Genomic DNA, 19,736 nt, shown 5'->3' with positions numbered 1-19,736 from the left:
TAGAGGTTGTATTATTTCCTAAGAGGTCATATGGTGTCCTGTGACCCCTTAGGACACCATATGATCCCTTAAGACACCATACGACACATAACAACACCATATGGTGTCCTAAGGGGTCATAGGATTCCATATGACCCATTAGGACACTATTTGGTGTCGTTATAGGTCCTATGGTTTGATATTTGGTGTCATTATAGGTCCCTCCCTCCCCTCTCTTCTCTCCCTCTCTCCCTCCCTCTACCTCTCTCCCTCTCTCTACCTTCCCTCCCCCTCTTTCTCTCTCTCTCTCTCTCTCTCTCTCTCTCTCTCTCTCTCTCTCTCTCCCTCTCCCTCTCTCCCTCTCCCTCCTTCCCTCTCTCTCTCTCTCCCTCTCCCTCCTCCCCCCCCTCTCTCTCTCTCTCTCTCTCTCTCTCTCCCTCCCTCTCCCTCCTTCTCTCTCCCTCCACCCTACTCTCCCTCTCCCTTCCTCCATAAACCTTCTTCTCTCCCACCCCCCTCTTCTCTCCCTCTCTCCCTCCCTCTCCCTCTCTCCCTCTCTCTACCTTCCCTCCCCCCTCTCCCTCTCTCTCCCTCTCCCTCCTTCCCTCTCTCTCTCTCTCTCTTCCTCTCCCTCCTCCCCTCCTTTTCCTCTCTCTCTCTCTCTCTCTCTCTCTCTCTCTCTCTCTCTCTCTCTCTCTCTCTCTCTCTCTCTTCCCCTCCCTCCCCCCTCTCCTCTCCCTCCCTCCCCCCTACTCTCCCTCTCCCTTCCTCCATACCCCTTCTTCTCTCCCTCCCTCCTTCCCTTCTGCCCTCCTTCCTCTCTCCCTCCCTCCTTCCCTTCTGCCCTCCTTCCTCTCTCCCTCCCCCCTACTCTCCCCCCTCTCCCTCCCTCTCTCTCTCTCTCTCCCTCCCTCCCTCCCTTTTCATTCACAATTTTTCTACTACCAATAGCGTGTACGGGGTATTGAAACTATTAGTTCACTACCTTACCATAACTTTATTAAGGTGTAGGAGCGCATACGCAGTACTTATTACTTGTAAGCGCGTACGGGGTACTGAGCCCATTATTCGCTACCCTGTGATAATATTTTTTAGGCTTAGGAGCGCGTACACGCTACTTATTAGTATAGAATGGGAAAAAAAAATACCGTTGGGCTTGCCAACATTTTATGGACTAACAGCGCGTACGTGGTTATTAATGGAGCACATACGCGGTACATAGATAGTTTTAGTTGCCCAAGAGCCTCAATGACCTGAAAAGAAGTTTTTAAGGTCGTTGAAGGCCCCATTGGAACTGTGTTTGCACTTCTATCACTGTTTTATACATAGAAGTAAGTGAATGTTTTGTTTTTGCATGATTTCAAATAATTGAATTGTTGTTCTTATTAGTTTTGTCAATAGTATTGTGATTGTTTAATAGTTTGATTCCAAAAAATAGTGATAAGATGCATATTTATGGTTATTTGTTTGTTTATGAAGTTTTCTTTACATATATATGTAATATGATTCTATTTAGGACAACTGATATCAACCATGGGAAAGAACAAGCGAGGAATGATGGAACAACGAGAGGTTGAAAAAGAAAGACAAAGGCATCATATGAAGAAATTACGTGACATAAGAACAATGGGAGAAGAAGGTATGTCATCCTCAACATCTCAATTCGATTTACCAAACGAACATAATGCACCTAATGCAATTGAAGAAGAGACATTTGATTTACCATATGAACCTAATGCAATTGAAGAAGATACTGCATTGAATAATCAATTAAATGATGAACATATGCCTTCTCTATTTGATGAATTGAATGTACATAATGCACCGATGTTAACACCTCCTAGAATCATTCATAGGAAACCAAAGTATCTAATTGACATTGATGAGAATATATTGAAGCCAATGCCCAATAAAATGAATGAATGAACCTGTAGGAGAATGGTTAAAAGAATATGGAAAAACTATTTTGAAAACTTAAATCAAACTGCAAGATGTCAATTAATTGTTCAAATGATTAAAAATTTGAATTTTAGAGAGACAATGAAAATTCTAGGCCTAAGATCATCTGAAAGTAATAGTGAAAGAACTATTGTGAGAAATCTATTTGATGCATATTAAGATATTGGTTCAAAATCACGTACTAAAGATTCTAATGCTACTCGACATGTCGTTACATCAACCATAATGAGCAAGAAAATAAAAAAAGATCGTTTGATAAGCAAAACAAGTAAGTCATTAAACATTAGTAGAACAACATTAAGTAAAGCATTAAAGAGGCGGGAAAAAATAGAGGAACCTAACAATAATTCTCTTTGGGCATTCTTGGGTAGACTACCATGCAAAGACAAGGTTGTTGTTGATGCACTAAGAACATTAATTGAAATTTTTTGGCATGACAACACAAGAGTTTCGCCCAACTAAAGAGATGTTGTTAGAAGGCAAATTGGGTCTAAAAATCGTGAGCCACATGCCAAACACTATTTGGATATGACTCAAACTAAATTTTATGAAAGATTCATTCAAAAGTTTCCTCAAATAAGAATTTCTCAAAGATTTTTGAAATGACAAAACCTTTTTATATTAAGATTAATCATGTACGCACCACGTGTTGTTGTAGGATGCATATTGAATTTTCCATGCACTATGATATTTTTTCGTCATATTTGTTCTACTTTGCACACTAACGATGTTTTGTAGGAATGCAATATACAAGCACCTCCTAAGTCGGTAAGAGAATTTATTTCAAGTGTGCTATGTAATAGACATGATGGTTGCATTTATTATAAGATGCCTTGTTTGGAAGGTTCTTGTGCTATATGTGGTGGTTTGCAACATTTACCAAGATGTGTACATTTGGAGAGCACAAATGAAATTGGTACAAAACTATTTTCTTTCGGAAAATACAAGACAGTCACATATGGAGTTAAAGATGGAAAAGATTTGAAGAGATGCGAGCTAGTGAAAAATGATATATGTGTAGCTGAATTTATGAAAATGTTTCAAGAGAAACTAGTTTATGAGTACATAATGCATACACATAGAGCTCGATGGTTAGATGAGCAATTCAAGTTATGTAAGGACACATTCCCTCTTGGCACCATTGTCTCTATTGTCGATTTCACTGAAAATTATAAACTAGAACCTCAAAATAAAGTGCAATATATGTATTATCACTCTACACAATTTTCTATTTTTGTACACATAGCATTTATGCATGAAGATGATAGCACAGAGGAGGATAGAAAGGTTGTAAGAGAGTATCACTTCTACATAAGTGATGATCGCACTCATTCATCGGAGTTTGTACAAGGATGCTTTAAAGTTTTCTATGATAGTTTAAGGAAAATGAACATACGATACAACCGACACATAATATGGTCAGATAATTGCACCACACAATTCAAGAATACAAGGATGTTTTATTGGTTGACAAGGATGCATATGACAAGTGGTGTACACTATTTTTGGAATTTCATTGAGGTTGGACATGGTAAGGGAGAGCACGATGGTGCAGGAGCATGTGTGAAAAGAGCCCTAGCTAGAGAAGAATTGAAGTACGAAGGTGGTGCTGAGTTGATAGATGCAGAAACAATTGTGCGATGGTGTAAGTCTATGATGGGTCTAGGTAATCTAGGTACGTCAATGGTTCATAGATATTTGTGGTTGATCACTTAATCTAACATTGAAAACTATCTAGATTGTTGTACAGTTGCAGGATCGAGTGACATGCATTCATTTATGAGTTCAAATTCAAGTTCACTGGTAATTTATATGAGATAGATGGTATGTTTTTGCTCTTCATGTATGTATTGTTTGTGGGAAGAATGTGAATCACAAGAGTGGGTTGACAAATGGTCTTGTAGACCGTTAGTTCCCATTGATTCATATCAAATTCCCAAAGCACTAAAATTGAGCCTGATGGAGACATCAATGGATTTTGACCATGTATCCGACCTAGTGGATTTAGGTGATTTTTTGAGTTGATTTTTTTTCATGTATTATTTTTGGTTCATTTTGTTGTACATCATACTTTATTTTTGGTATTAATTAACACTTTATAAAATGCAGGTCATGTGTATGCAGTTGTTGCAGAAGAGAATAGTGAAGAAGGAACATATTACAATCTGTGTCATTGTGTTGAGCAAAAAATAAAATTGACAACCACAATCATTGACGAAGAGGGTATTGAGTACCCAATAGGGTCTGTTGTCATGACAGGAACATGGATTCAGAGCTACCCTATAAAATTTTTTGATGTTTGGTTGTTCGAGGACTTTGCATTAAGAGGTAATGACTGACTAGTTTTGGGATCAATGAAAAGGGCACACATTTGTTGTTTACTAATATTTTTATTTTTTACTCCCTCGTATGATAGCCCATCGACATAGAATTGATGACAAGTATCCCTAAAGCTTCCCCATTTGGTAATTTGTGTGGAAACAACTATGACACCACTAGCTAATATTTCTAGGCTAGTGGCGAGGGATTGATGATGCTCAAGTTCAGATGTTTTCAATTTAACAATCGGTCTATTGATTTTAGACGTATTTTTTCCTAACTGATTAATTAATTGCTCCTGTGTTTCGAGTGTGCGGTCAAAAGGAGGAATTGGGGGTGTATCTTGTGGGTTTTCATGAGGTACATTTGGTTGTTCTTGTGGGTTTTCAGGAGGTGCATTTGGTTTTTCTTGTTGTGGATTAGAAGAATCTTGTTTTTGAAACAAAAAATGAAAAAACCTAATCAAAATTAATGAAATTAAATTCAAAATGTAAAACAAATTGAACAAACATGAAAGAAAGACAAAAATAAACAAAAACTAACTTTGATCCATAGTCTAGAGGAGAAACCTAGCACCCCATCCATGGTTTAGGAGAGAAAATGAAGAAAAAACAAAGTAAAAACGCGTTATTCACAGGAAAATAAGACCTAGTTTTTTTTGAATTTTATTTTTTACAGGCATCAAGTACATGATTATCTTGGGATTATTGGCACGTACGCTCTCATTTTCCTATAAGTAGCACGTACATGCTCATTTTCCTAGGCGTAGCATGTACGCACTCATTTTTCTAAAAGCAGCATGTACGCGCTACCTTCTCTAAGCTTGGGAACAACAAACCTAAGTGTGTACGAGGTGAATTCAAATTTTGGAACTACGTACACGCTGCTTGTTTTTCCATGTTTTTTTTGGGTGGTGTCCACTTTTCTGACGACCATCTTTGTGCACATACACTTGATATTTGAATGCATCTCGACACCTAAATTCTCAGTGTTATTTAATGGAACTCCAGAAGGATTTTTAGCTCTTCTAGGGGTCTAAGACAAGGAGATCCTTTATCCCCTTTCCTCTTCATCATTATGGCAGAATCGCTGGGTAGAGCTATCTCTAGTACAAGGGAAAGTAGTCAGATTTCAGGAATTAGAATTACTAGCAACCTAGGTCCTACCACGCATCAACAATTTGTGGATGATACTATGTTATATGGGCTGAGCGATTTAGGAGAAGCAAAGGCTTATAAGTAGATCTTAGACTCTTACTCTAAGGCTTCTAGACAAGAAATTAATCCATCTAAATCTGAAGTCTTCTTTTTTAATACTAAGGTCTACTTACAAAATGACATCTGCAAAGTTTTGAATTTTAATATGGGTAGGCTTCCCTGCAAATATCTAGGTCTGCCCCTAGATAAGGGCAATGGATCGTCAAAGTTGTGCGATTCAGTGATAGATAGGATTAAGAAAAAGGTAGCAACCTAGAAAGGCAAGTGGTTATCCTCTGTTGGTAGAGAGACCATGGTTAAATCGGTTTTGGCATCGATGCCAATCTATCAGCTATCATGTATTAACCTTCCTCAGTCCAAAAAGGAAGTATTGAATAGATATCTTAGGTCTTTTTTCTGGTAGGGTGCTAAGGATAAGAAGAAGATCTCCCTCATGGCTTGGGATAATATTTGCAGGCCAAAGTCAAAAGGTGGTATTGGGATTAAGAATATTAAGGACCAGAGTAGAGCGCTAGGGGCTACATTAGTCTAGAGAATGTTTAGATCCCCCCACCTTAAGTGGGCTCAGATCTTATTCCACAAATATCTTAGAGGTAGGGACGATACTAGCCTCTTTAGGGAAACTTCTCCTCTGAAAGGTTCTCGCATTTGGAATTTTATGTTGGACTGCAGAAAAATAATTTTAGACAAATTATCTTGGAACTTGGGCAATGGCGAAGAAGCCCTTTATTGGACGGATTCTTAGGGAGGATTCAAGGCACTTCCTAAGAGTGCTAATCTAGAGATGTCCAGAGTAGTGCTGGAATCCACATGGGGTAGGTATGCCAGGGACTACATAATGCCAATTGATAAGGACCTAGCTAAGGGTTGGAAATGGAAATCTCTAGATCATGGGTCAGTGCAAGAAGATGAGTCCACTTTTTGGCCAAAAAGTGGAAGTGTTTTCCCTGATTTTCAGATTTTGTCTCATTTGAGCTTAAATTTTGAAACACTTAGAGATTGAATCTTAGAAAAAGTCAGTAATATAAAAGATAGTCCTTTGAGTGTGCTTTCCAAATATGTAATTTATTTTAATACCCACATAATAAAAAATAACTTTTTGAATGGAGTTCTGAAAACTATGTTTTAAAAATGCCTGCTTCAGGACCATACCATGCATGTGTACGACCCACACTTTTTGACACAATTAAAATTATTTTCTCAAACCATTTTGGGAAATGGTTTTTAACACACTGAAGATTGATGAGCATATTTTTCTATATTTTTTTTTGTAATATTTTTTTTTTTAATTAATTTTTTAATGGCCGTAATTATCTTTTTAAAAATTTGATATGTACAACTCACATAATTTGACATAAACTTAAAATTTTTAGATTATTTTTTTTCAAATACAAAAGAATTTTGTGTAGATTGATGACATAATTTTTTTTTCCAAAATTAATTAAAATAAAAAAGTTATTAAATTAACAAAAAAAGCTAATATTTCAAATTTATGGACCCGATTTAGTATAAATTAAATGAAAAATAGTTAAAATAATTTATTTTTAAATAAATATACATATTTAGAATCTAGATAGTATAATCTGAAATGGGTTTTAATTTCATATAAAAATTATCTGATTAGAGGCATGTAAACTATTTCAGAAGTTCATATTTGTGCTTTCATTCGTGGAGATTTGAATTTGCAGGTCCATGTCTTAGGTGTGGCCATCCCAGGCCTATCCCGGGCCTAATCCCAAGCCAAGTGGTGGGTTGTGGAATCAACTTTCACAGAACGGGCCCCCGTTTTCAAATAAGGGCGGCTTGTGGAAAAAGAAGGAAAAATATGATTTAGAAACGGGGGCCTATTTTGTTTAAAAGTGGGCCCCCGTTTTAGAACAAAATGGGGGCCCATTTATTTTTGCTTCAAGCCCCCATTACCGCTTTCAGCTAGGGAGCCTGAAGCATAAACAGGCCCTCATTTTTTTAAAACGAGCCCCCGTTTATAAGAGCACGTTTTCCAACGTGTGGACTTCTATGAATTTGTGACTCTTTACCTTGCACTTACCCTCATGTGGATATCCTAGAAATGGAAAAATAGAAGCTCCAAGTCATCCTTAAGAATAGATTGGTCACCTTCAACTTGGGGTCAGAGACTCTAGTTTGGGATGGATCGAAATCGAGAGAGTACACCTCAAAAGATGGATATAATCTTTTCCTTAGCCAACAACTTTCCTCAAGCACTTCTGTCCCCTCAGTCTTGTGTTGGGATAAGATGCGTTTGCTAAAGGTAGGGCAGTTCTCATGGTTTTCTCTCTGAAATAAGATTATAACTGTAGATAGATTTAGGAAAATGGGCTTTGAGGGACCCACTAGATGCCCTTTATGTGAAAAGGCAGAAGAATATAAGGATCATATCCTCCTTAATTGCAATTATGCCTCCAACCGCTGGCTCTAGTTATGTAACAAATTAGGATGAAGCTCAGCTCTCCCTAACTCCATTCTAGGTATGTTTCACGCATGGCCCATTCTTCATCAACGTTCCCTCTTTGGAGGATTATGGAAATTGGCCCCATCTTTGGTTATTTGGGAACTTTGGAAGGAACACAATAGGAGACTCTTTAAGGAAAAGAATATGGAATGGCTCCAACTTGTGAATAAAATTGAAGCCTCGGTAGTAGGACTTCTAAATTTCCTAGTAAACTTTCTGAGATGACATATTGGGATGAGAAAATGAGAGGTAGATGGTTAGGTCTGAAGATCCCTCCCTTCGTAGGAGTAAGAAATTCTAATAAAAAGGAGTTAAGAGAAGCCTACAAATGGAAGGTCCCAAAAAAAGGGCGGGCTAAGATTAACTTTGATGGGGCTTCTCGTGGGAATCCAGGTCTTACAAGGATCGAATGTTGTCTGCATGAGGATTCTGGTAGGGAATTAGCTAAGGTGGCCAAACCCATAGGGATTGAATCCAATAATAAAGAAGATATTTTAGCCTTAGTTGAAGGTCTCCTCTTATGTCAAAATAGGGGAATTAGTAAGCTTGCCATAGAAGGAGATTCGGCTATTATTATCAATGGCCTTAGAAAAGGTTTTCTTCCTAACTAGAAGCTAAATGCGATCTTGTCAAGGGCTCTAAGCCTCCTCAAGGATTTCAATAAAACAACCTTCAATCATATTTATAGAGAAGGTAACTCTAGGGCAAATGAATTAGCCAATGCAAGGGCTGATAAACGATTCATAAGTTGAGATAGGGTCCTTCCTTTTGTCCTAAGAATCTGCTGCAAGGTTTAGATTCTTAGACTTTAATTCTCTATAAATTAGCTTTTGGTATCTCCTCGAGGATTTGTCCCTCGACCCAAGCCCCCTTTAAGATGAAGGCAGATATGTCAGTGTTAGATGGTTAAGGCTAGGCTGAAGGATGTAGAAAAATATTATCTTGCATATCTCTACTCAATCTTAATTCCTGAATAAACTAGGACGTGGTGGATATTAGAGCATGGTCCTCTTCTTTATTTTTCTGATTATAAATATCAGTGGTATTCGGGATAAATACACAGTGAAACATTTGTATATGTGCATATATATGTATATGTATATATATATATATGTATATATATGTATATATACATATATTTACATATACAATTATTAATATACACGGAGCCATCTATATAAATAAATTTACATGAATTTATGTATATAGGTATATATATGTATATATGGATATGCATATATATATATATAGAAATGCATACATACATACATACATACATACATACATACATATATATATGTGTGTGTGTGTGTGTGTGTGTGTGTATTAATACACATATATCAATATTATATACAGATATGCATAAGTGATATTTTCTTTTATAATTTCAAAGTTGTTGTTAGATCCGTATATATATTAATAGGTGTATAAGTATATATATGGATGTATATATATATATATATATATATATATATATATATATATATATATATATATATATATATATATATATATATATTTTAAAGCTCTTAGGGAAAGTTGAATGCCTATAGACATTTTTATAATGTCATCATCTTGTCAACACATTATCTTGAGTATAGCCTTCTTTGGCGGCATACTTAGAGATGATGATGTGACTTCCCTTGCCGTATGAGCCAGCTAAAACTAAGAAGCTTGCTCAACTAAGGGAGGTGGTATTTATTACCTTGATCTTGGAGATTGTCTAACCTACATCGTGACCCTTCATTCTTGCTCCTCTGACACTCTTTAGCGATCAAATCAGTGATTTATCGAGATAGATGAGTTGTATTTTTGGTGCCTTTCGAAACTCAATTAATATAAGTAATGGCTATGTTTTAAGTAGATGGTTATCTGAGAAAGTTAAGCTCATTATGGACACTCCACTAAGGCTTATATGGCTTAAGCGTCAAATGGCTTTTATAGGGGAAATCAAGGAAGAAGGACTGAAAGGCATTCTGGTCTTCTCAAATGTCCTTGTTATCAGGGCGGTCAAGAAAATTCTTGGGGAGGAATATATCAAGAATGAGGACAGCACTAGTGCTAATTCTGATATTGCAACTATGTTCTTAGTGGTGGATTTACATTGTGAGAAGGACAGGGAGGTGGTGATAAAATTATGCAGAAGTGTCTTCAAGAAAGACTTGCTGGGTGAACTGGAGAGAGTGGTTGTCAATGTAGATGAGGAGTTAACTGTACCAAAGCCTTGCAACTATGATATACTCATATAGATGAAGAACCCGTTGCCTAGATTTCCAATCTTAGAAATTGAAGATATGGCTGCCTTTGTGGCCTATAATCCGATAAGGCAAAATAATTTTTCCTTTCTTATGTGGCTTTTGCATGTCAGAAAACCGTCGTGTAATAGGTGGCTAGCCAACTATCTTGAAGCTGAAAAACATTGAAGTTGTCCCAGATGACATGGATATCCCTTCCGACCCTGCCTCTAGCCTAGATAATCCTCCTGCTAGCTCAGGGAAGGAGGAAACTAAGGTGCAGATGAGAAGATGTTAGGAAGGATAGTTGGTCTGTTTCTCTCTAGTTTATCTTATCGATACTTTTGGTTCTAAATGGTTTACCGTATCACTTTTACTTTTATTTTAGACTTAAGTTTCATAGACTTATGGATGATAAGGTTAATATTTTTTATAGTTTAGATACGTTTTTTCTATCTCTAGTTCGATGGCTTTCTTTTCAGAATTTTTGCATGATTTAATGGGTCTTTTTTGTGGGTAAAGCAGATAATGTGTGAAAGTAAAGCTTCCTATAGTATTTTTCAATTTGGCTCTCTGTGGTGAGCCATTGCTCACTTCTTTTAATATGTATAAATACATGCATATATATATATATATGATTAAATACATCCATCTACTACAAAGAGATGGTGAGGTGCAGGCTTCGAGGGTTTCAAAGACAGTTTCAGAATGGTGGAAAACCAAACATGAACGGTTGGAGAGAACCTTTGAATCCTGATAATACTGGTAAAAAAAAAGTGCCACTAGAGGCGGAAGCGACAGATGTGGAAATAGACATCTCAAGCGAAGTTTAAGAAGAATTAGATTTGTAGACAAAACTCACAGTTATTGGCAAATTCATTGGTCTCAGATTCAATAGAAATCAAATCAAAGAGTGTGTGTATAGCAATTGGGATTCCAAAGTAGTTATCAAATTCATGCCTAAAGGTTTTTTCATTGTAATCTTTATGGATGAAGAAGTGAGAAACAAAATTTTGATTCAACAAAATTGGTTCATGGAGGAGTGTCCGATATATTTACAACCTTGGCAACCCAATTTCAATCCATTACCCCTGGCGGTATACAATCATCCTGTATGGATTTGTTTGTACAATCTTCCTTTAGAATATTGGAATGATTCATGCCTTGAAAAAATTGGAAGATCGTTGGGAACGCTGATTGATATTGATAATGGAATTATGGAAAGTGATTCATACTTGTATACAAGGATGAAGATCGTGGCTGTGAAAAAGATTCCTTCTAATCTATCACTTTTGTCAGGGGACAATGTTTGGATGTAGCAAGTGGAAGTTGAAGCATATCAACCGATTTGTGGGAGATGCGGTTTAAAGAACCATCAAAGCGCAGATTGTAGAGTCTTTGTCAAACCTGCAAGAAATGCCAAGAAGTGGGTCAGTAAGTTGAACAGTCAGTTAATGGTTACAAAAGCAAACAAAGGCGATGTCATTGTCAAAACTCCAATTCTGGCATCTAAACCACCATTCCCTAAGTGAAATTGCTTTGGTGCATGCTCAAGAAACACTAACAAGGTGCTCGGGAAATGCTAACAAGGATGATGTTAGATTGCCCCCATCTAGACCGGATCCTATCAATCACAAAGGTTTTTCAGATAACGAAATAACTATGACTTGGATTTGAAAGATGAGTTTCATTTGGATGACGAATTGGACAACATCGATCCCGAAAGTATTAGTCAATCCGCAAACATTTTTTTGGGAAAGGCTAAAGGTGGTAGAGGTAGGAAAAGCAACTACCAGAAGAGAGAAGACAGGGCCAAAGAGAAAGGGATTATTAGCATGTTGGATTTCATGAAAAAAATCCAAGGGAGATGGTTTCTCACTTGGTGTGAAATGAAGATAACTACTTGGAATGTTAGGGGACTTTCGACCCCTGACAAAAGTCGCTTGGTCAAATGCGCTTTGGCTAGAACATCGAGTGAAGTTATTCTATTGCAAGAGACCAAGATAAATATGGACAAAGCATCAAGTTTTCTTCTTTCATGCAAAAATTGGGATGGTTTTTTTCAGGAAGCCAATGGTTCTGCAGGTGGATTGGAAACCTTATGGGACCTGGATAAAGTTTTAATTAAATTGATTCAGAAATCTGAGAATTGGATTTTCTGTTGGGTCAAATTTTTAAAAGAAGACCTCGAGTGTCCATTGTTTAATGTGTATGGGCCTACTAAGACAGAGGACAAACTCAAATTATGGACTGAAATTACAAAGCAAATCAAAACTACAGATTGGGAGAAAGTGATGGTGGTGGGGATTTCAATGCATTGCTTGATATTGATGAAAAGAAGGGAGGCTTAAGAATGCCCAATCGAGTTATGCAAGATTTCAGGGACTTTGTTTCCAACAATCATCTTTTTGATGTGGTTCTGAAAAATGGATTTTTTACTTGGACCAATAGAAGAGCAAAGTTTGCAAGCATTTTAGAGAGGCTTGATAGACTTTTTGTAGGACCGTTCTGGGTCGAATCTTCTTTTAAGTTGGAATCAAGTATCTTGCCTATTTCTCTCTTAGATCATTTCCCGGTTCAGACTTGTTTCAATTTTTCTCAAGCAAAGGTCAAAGGGAATTTCAAGTTCTTGAGTATGTGGTGGAGGGATCCTAATTTTCACATAAATCTAGAGACGTGGTGGCTGGAGAGAAATATTTTTGTCGGAACACCCAGCTTTTGCTTCTCTTAGAGGATGAAGTTTATCAAAGATAAAGTAAAACTTTGGAATTTGGCCTCTTTCAAAAATATATTTTCCGAGTAAATCAGAATAGAGGAGGAGCTTGACCACTTGAATAGTTTGATCATTGTTAATGGTATGTCAGAAGATGATTTCTTAACAAAAAACAGTTAAAAAATGATCTTGTTGAAATTTTGCTTTGAGAGGAAATCTATTGGCGAGAAAAATCAAGGGAACTGTGGATTAGTGTGGAAGATGCGAACACCAAGTTTTTTCATGCATCGGTAAATGCCAAACAAGGTAAAAAAGAATTGATTCCATCAAGAATTCGATAGGGATGTAATCCTCAAAGATAGAGGAGATTGAGGAAATTGCAGTTGAATATTTCAAACAGATTTTGGGATCGGTGGATGGTCAGACACATGGTGGTTTCTCAAATCTATTGGAGGTTATCGATAGAGAAGTAACTCTGGAGGACAGCAAATATCTGATGTGCCCATTCACGATCCAAGAAATCAAGGATGCCACTTTTGTGCTTCATCCCCACAAGGCACCAGGCCTGGACGGGGTGACCATGGAATTTTTTCAGAACTGCTGGCACTTCATGGGAGAAGATATTTGGAAGGTTGTTGAAGAATTCCGTAAGAAAGGTAAGTTTGTCAAAGAAATCAACAATACCATGATCGCATTAATTCCCAAAAAGAAGACTTGCGAGACCATGGATGATTACATACCAATTTCGTTGTGCAGTTCTCTGTACAAAATCATATCCAAGGTTATGGTCAATAGATTGAAGATTATTCTAGATAAATTGATTTCACCTAAACAACATGGCTTCACCTCAGGGAGGGAGACCGCAGACAACATTATAACTGCAGTAGAGACCATTCATACCATAAGTAGAGACACGAAGTAAGGAATGATTGTGAAGCTAGATGTTAGCAAAGGTTATGAACGGGTAATTTGGACCTTTCTATTTTCTATTCTAGAGCAATTTGGTTTTGAGAGAGGTTGGCTATATTGTATCAAATATTGTGTTTCTTCCATATGCTATTCAATCATCGATAATGGTTTTGTGTGAGGTTTTTTTCATGCAACTAATGGGTTAAGACAAGGAGATCCCCTATCACCCTTCCTGTTTGTTCTAATGGTAGAAGCTCTTGGTAGAAATATGAAAAAGTTAGCGGTTTTGGGTAGCTAGAGAGGCATTTCAATTCAGGAAGATCTAAATCCTATATCTCATTCCCAAATCACCGATGACACTATTCTTTTTGGAGAAGCCACGGAGAGGGAAGCAAAGACAATCAAGGACATCTTGGAGGAATATGAGATTGGTTCATGGCAAAGCATGAACAAAACTAAGTCTATGGTCTACTTCATCAATACTAGCAAGAGAACCCAATTGAAGATTGCAAACATTTTGGGTTTTTAGATTGATGAGTTCCCCATCAAATATCTTGGAGTGCAAATGTTTGCAGGGAGATCCCAAAGCAAGATTTGGGAGGAGGTGATCAACAAATGTCACACCAAAGTGGCTATGTGAAAAAACAAATGGCTTACACAGGCTGGAAGGATCCAAATGATCAAGTCGGTATTGTCGACTGTACCTATTTATTATATCTCATGTTTTAGATTATCCTCCAAAGCAACAAATGATCTTGATGGATTACTCAAAAAATTCTTGTGGGAAGGGTCTAAAGACAAGAAGAAAATCCCTTTGATTAAATGGGAAATGACGTACTTAATCAAAGATGAGGGTGGGGTAGGTTTGAGGAAAATGAATTTGCACAATTTGGCACTTGGTACCAAGTTGGCATGGAAAATGTACATGCACCCACAAAAAATTTGGTGCAAAATTTTATCCAGAAAATATCTTGACTCCCTAGATCTAGAAAGAATTTTCACATTGGCAAACTTAGATGGAGGATCCCCTGTATGGCGATTTATTTGGGAAAGTAGGAGAATCATTACGAAACATTTGACTTGGAAAATTGGCAACGACAAAAAGGCAAGGTTTTGGAGAGATTCGTGGAATGGAGATACTCCCTTGGCTGAGGCTTTCAAGGACCAAGATTGGGTCAATCAGGTGGAAGCTTTAGTTGGCCCCTTTGTTGCAAACTATATGCAACAAGTACCTAGCTCTACCACCCTTATAATCTGGAAAGTGGTGGGAGAATGGAACCAGGAAAATTGGAAGAAACTGGATGAATTTCTTTGCAGTAAGAAAAAGATACACTAAAATTGTGAAGATGATAGTTTGTTGTGGTGTGTGGCCAAATAAGGAATGTACAAAGTGCATTTGGGATACGAATTACAAAGACACAAAGAGAAAGACATTGATTAACCCAGGTCATTGTGTTGGCATAAAAGTATTCTACCTAAGGCAGGTGCTATTTGTGGATCGCGTTGCATGGACGTATTCTTATAGGGGAGAGACTAAAATTGATTGGTATCTCAGGACCCAATGTATGCACATCATGTAAGAAGGATGGAGAGATGGTTGACCATTTACTTTTTTGGTGACCCTACGCAAAGCGATGTTGGGATTGGCTTCTTGATTGTTTGCAGTGTCATTTGGTCAGGAATTAGTCGCTAAAAGACTTTCTCTTCTCCTGGCTAAATATGGCAAAGTCTTCCAAATGGGGTATTCTTTGGGTTGTGATTCCATCAATGTTGACATGGCACCTTTGGAAGGGCAGAAACCGTCGTATTTTTAATGACGAGGCTTTGGAAGTTGATGTCCTCATTCCAAAGATCAAACATGCAATTGAAGAAGTGGTTAATGTTAAGACTCTTGGTAGAAATTATAAAACATATACAAAATGTGACATGGCTATGGAAAACATTTGGCTATTGTCGAAGAACAACGACTACAAATTCTCTGACTCAAAATCCTGTAGAAAATATATTAAGTGGACTCCTCCTCCCTCTGAGTTTTTGAAAATGAATTTTGATGGGGCTTGCAGAGGGAATCCGGGTGAGTTTGGTTATGGGGACATTATCCGTGATGAGTTTGGCGATATGGTGGGGGCTAAATATGGCCCAATGGGTGTATCGACCAACAACATTGCTGAAGTAACAACACTCGAGGTAGGTCTTGAATGGTGTGTGGAGAAAGGGCTTCACAAGGTTATGATTGAAGGTGATTCGCAGGTTATCCTCAATGGTATTTCCAACCAGCGATTCACGGACTGGAAACTAGATTGTTGGATCCCTAGGATCCAACACCTTACAGGGAACATCTCTAAATGTACTTTTACACACTCATACTGAGAAGCCAACTCAGCGGCAGATTTCCTGGCCAATATGGGAACATCCAGTTCATGTTCCAGATAATTGTATTTGGTGGATGAGATTCTAAATGCTCTGTTGCAGATCTTGATTTGGGAGAAACCATCAATCCCTAGGGTAGGGATTGGGTAGATCCATTTTACTTGTTTTTGCATGATTGAGAGATAAGTTGAATTTGAGGGCGTCATCATGTGGTGTGGGTGATGACACACACATAATACAATGATCTCCTTTCTTTTCTTAGACAACAGAGGCAAATTTGCTTGGATTTAGTTCGGGCAGAAACCTCACAATTGTTTCCCGATCAGCTATTTTAGGATGTATGGAGGATTCGTAGGGCAGTTTTCAGTTTAGTAACTTGCAAAGACCGGTTCTTGGTTTTGAGGAAGCCTTCTTCTCAGTTGCTACAAAATCATGGTTCATCACTTTGGGCTGAGTTGTATGTGTCGTGATGAGTCTTTGGCAAAGCAATGTGACCGATTGTTCGACATTGATGTCGAAGGGCAGGCAACAATTGTTGTGATTGCTAAGGACACACTCAGTGAAGAAAGGCACTGGTGCGATGGTTTCATCTATGAGATCATTTTTTGCTTGCTAGTGGACATTCTTCCTTCCAAGGAGGCATGCATTGAGAAAATAGACGGGTTTGTCAGGGATGTAGATGCCAACGCAATAGGCAATGCCGTCATGGAGCTGGAAGAGGAGTGGGTGAGAATATTGGGCCTTTTCTTCAATTCTGAGTGCTTTGTCTCAGATGCGAATGTTTCAGACTCCGAATATAAGATTTAGGTTGCTGCAAAAGAGTTGTGGTCAAAAAAGGAAAATTTTATGGGTAATTCTTGGGATGTTTTTCGTGCAGGAGTCTCCATTGGTGAATTGGGCCCATTTCGAAGGATGATGAATGAAGATCTGGGTTGGCTGTTAGACAACAACATTGAAAAGGTGGCGACTTTGGGTGCTCGCATTGCAACTATTCTGAGGCTTGTGTAGTGGCTTTGAATTTGATTCGATGATGACTGTTTTTGTTTTTATAATATGGGCCATATCCTATTTGGGGGTCCGGTGCATATGTAATACTGTTTATTATCAATATAGGGCGCTATCTCCATACTAGATAACACTTATCTATCTATCTATCTATCTATCTATCTATCTATCTATCTATCTATCTATCTATCTATCTATCTATATATGTGTATATTTATATATATTCAAAGGCATAGATGATATATACATATATATTTTTATGCTTAGGTAGAGGTAGGTGAGGCTGGCCACTTCTATTTTTATTCTTTGATATTAGACTGAGAAGCCTGGGACGGATACTCTTTTTTAAAAATAGCTGACAAATCTCTCATTGAATGTCTGGTTAATTTTGAATATCAACCCTAATAATTATCTTTCTCACTTTCGGTTATGCTTGGTTCTAGTATAAAGGTGGATAATTGTTTTTAAATTCTCTTTTGGTGACTCAAATAAGCTAATAGGAAGGTAAAGGAATTTGTTTCTAAAAATCAAATATGATGAAAACTTGCTGAGATGTGTGATATGATTTTAAGATCTTTTAGGACGAAAGACTCCGTTTCCCCCAGATCCATGCTTTGTTATTTCCCCATTTGACTCAATTATATTCAAGATGTTAGCCTGAAGCTTATAGGCTGTGTTAAAGATTTGGGTAAGGTTTTTTCCAAGAATGCTATTGTAACCTGGGTTTTCTTTCATCTTGCAATCAACATTAAGAGGATTTCTGTGTTGTCTCAATACAAAAGATACTATGGTTGTAGCAGTATTGGTGGAAAATGCTAGGCAAACCAGGTTATCTGATAGTTTATTGGCTAACAATTCATGAAGTGGTTTGCTGTAGGGCAGGATTGAGAGTTTTTTTGTAGGTATCTGAGATACAATTTAGTCTGAGTGTCTTGATAGGAGGAAAGGCATTTACGATTGAAATGATAGAATGTTGATAGAAGCAGTCCCTCATAGGAAAACCATTGCTAAAATACGAGATTAGGGAGAGTAAATCTTCTAGGCCTGAGGTGAATGGTCAGTTCAAGATGACAGTTTGTATGGATCACACTGTAATCTCAAGATACTATTAATATGTAATGATGTAATCATAATTGGTCTTTTGTATCTGGACTTAATGTCCTGGGCAAGGCTGGAGGTTTTCTCCTCTCCGCTCTTTCCTATCAAGGCTTGCACTGAGCAAAGAATATAATGTAATGTAATGAAGTTTTTAATCTAATAAAATTTTATGGCTTCGACCTTTTACCAATAAAAAAAAAAATTAAAAATTATTTAATTTAATTATGATATAATATATAGTGAATTACATATAAAATGATATTTGATATATAAAAATATGATAAATATTTATTTAATCTATTTAAAATATAGAAACATCTTGATTCTCATTAATAATTTTTTATATATAACTTCTCTAATTTATTTATAAAATATTATATATAATAGAGAAAAAGAAATTAGATTTGTTTTTAAAATTATTTTGTTATTATATTCATAGTTATAATTATAGAAAGATATATTTTTTATATTAAGTATCATAGAATCACAAAGCTCATTTTTTACTCATTCGAGCATCCACATAAGTTACTTCTTACAAATATCAGCTCCTTTCAAGAAAACTTATTACAAATACTAGCTCCTTTTGAGCACCAAACTAGAAACAACAATTGGAAGACCAAGGGTCACAACTTAGAAATCCACTTTAAACAATGTGACAAATACAACCAATGGACGACCAAGAGTCACAACTTAGAATTCCATAAAGATGTCCCTCATGGGAGTTGAACTTGGGTCTCCACATTGAGAACTCAATGCTTTAACCAACTAAGCTCAACCCATTGGACATAGAAAGATATTTTTGATATAATCTTAAATTCTTTTAAGTAATTAAATTATAGAAACATGATGAAATTGTGAATTAAAATATAAAAAAATAAATAGATATTTATTTATAAATATAGAAAGATATGTTGACATAATCTTAATTTATTTTAAGTATTTAAATTATAAAAAACATCATGGAAGTGAGGATTCAATATATACCTAGCAAATATATATTTAATGGGAATAATTTTGTTACTATATTGAATTTTATAAATATGGAAAGATATTTTTGATAAAATCTTAATTTATTTGAGTTATGCTAGATTACCCTTAAATAAAAAAATAATAAAAATAATGAATGGTCATGATATTTTCAATCGTCTTGCACACTCCTAGATGATTTGTAACCATTGATCTCAAAATTTAGGCATAATTATGTCATAGGGAATGCCTTCATGTAATTATAACTAGCAATTGCCCTTTGGTGTGCAATGGGTACACCAAAAAGGTGTGGAAAGTCAATTAGGGAAAATTGTGGTGTATTTTGCCTACATTTGTTTAGTGCGTAAGTTCAATTGGTAGACCATTTAAAAATTATTATCGTTTGTGCAACCAAGGTCTCAATCAAGAAGTGATATCTTAAAATGAACTATGCATCTAGTTATAGGGATCCAAACATGATTTTAAAAAGAAAGATA

This window comes from Cryptomeria japonica, chromosome 6 (assembly GCF_030272615.1).
Source record: "Cryptomeria japonica chromosome 6, Sugi_1.0, whole genome shotgun sequence".
Classification (NCBI taxonomy): Eukaryota; Viridiplantae; Streptophyta; class Pinopsida; order Cupressales; family Cupressaceae; genus Cryptomeria; species Cryptomeria japonica.
This window is presented reverse-complemented; position numbering follows the sequence as displayed.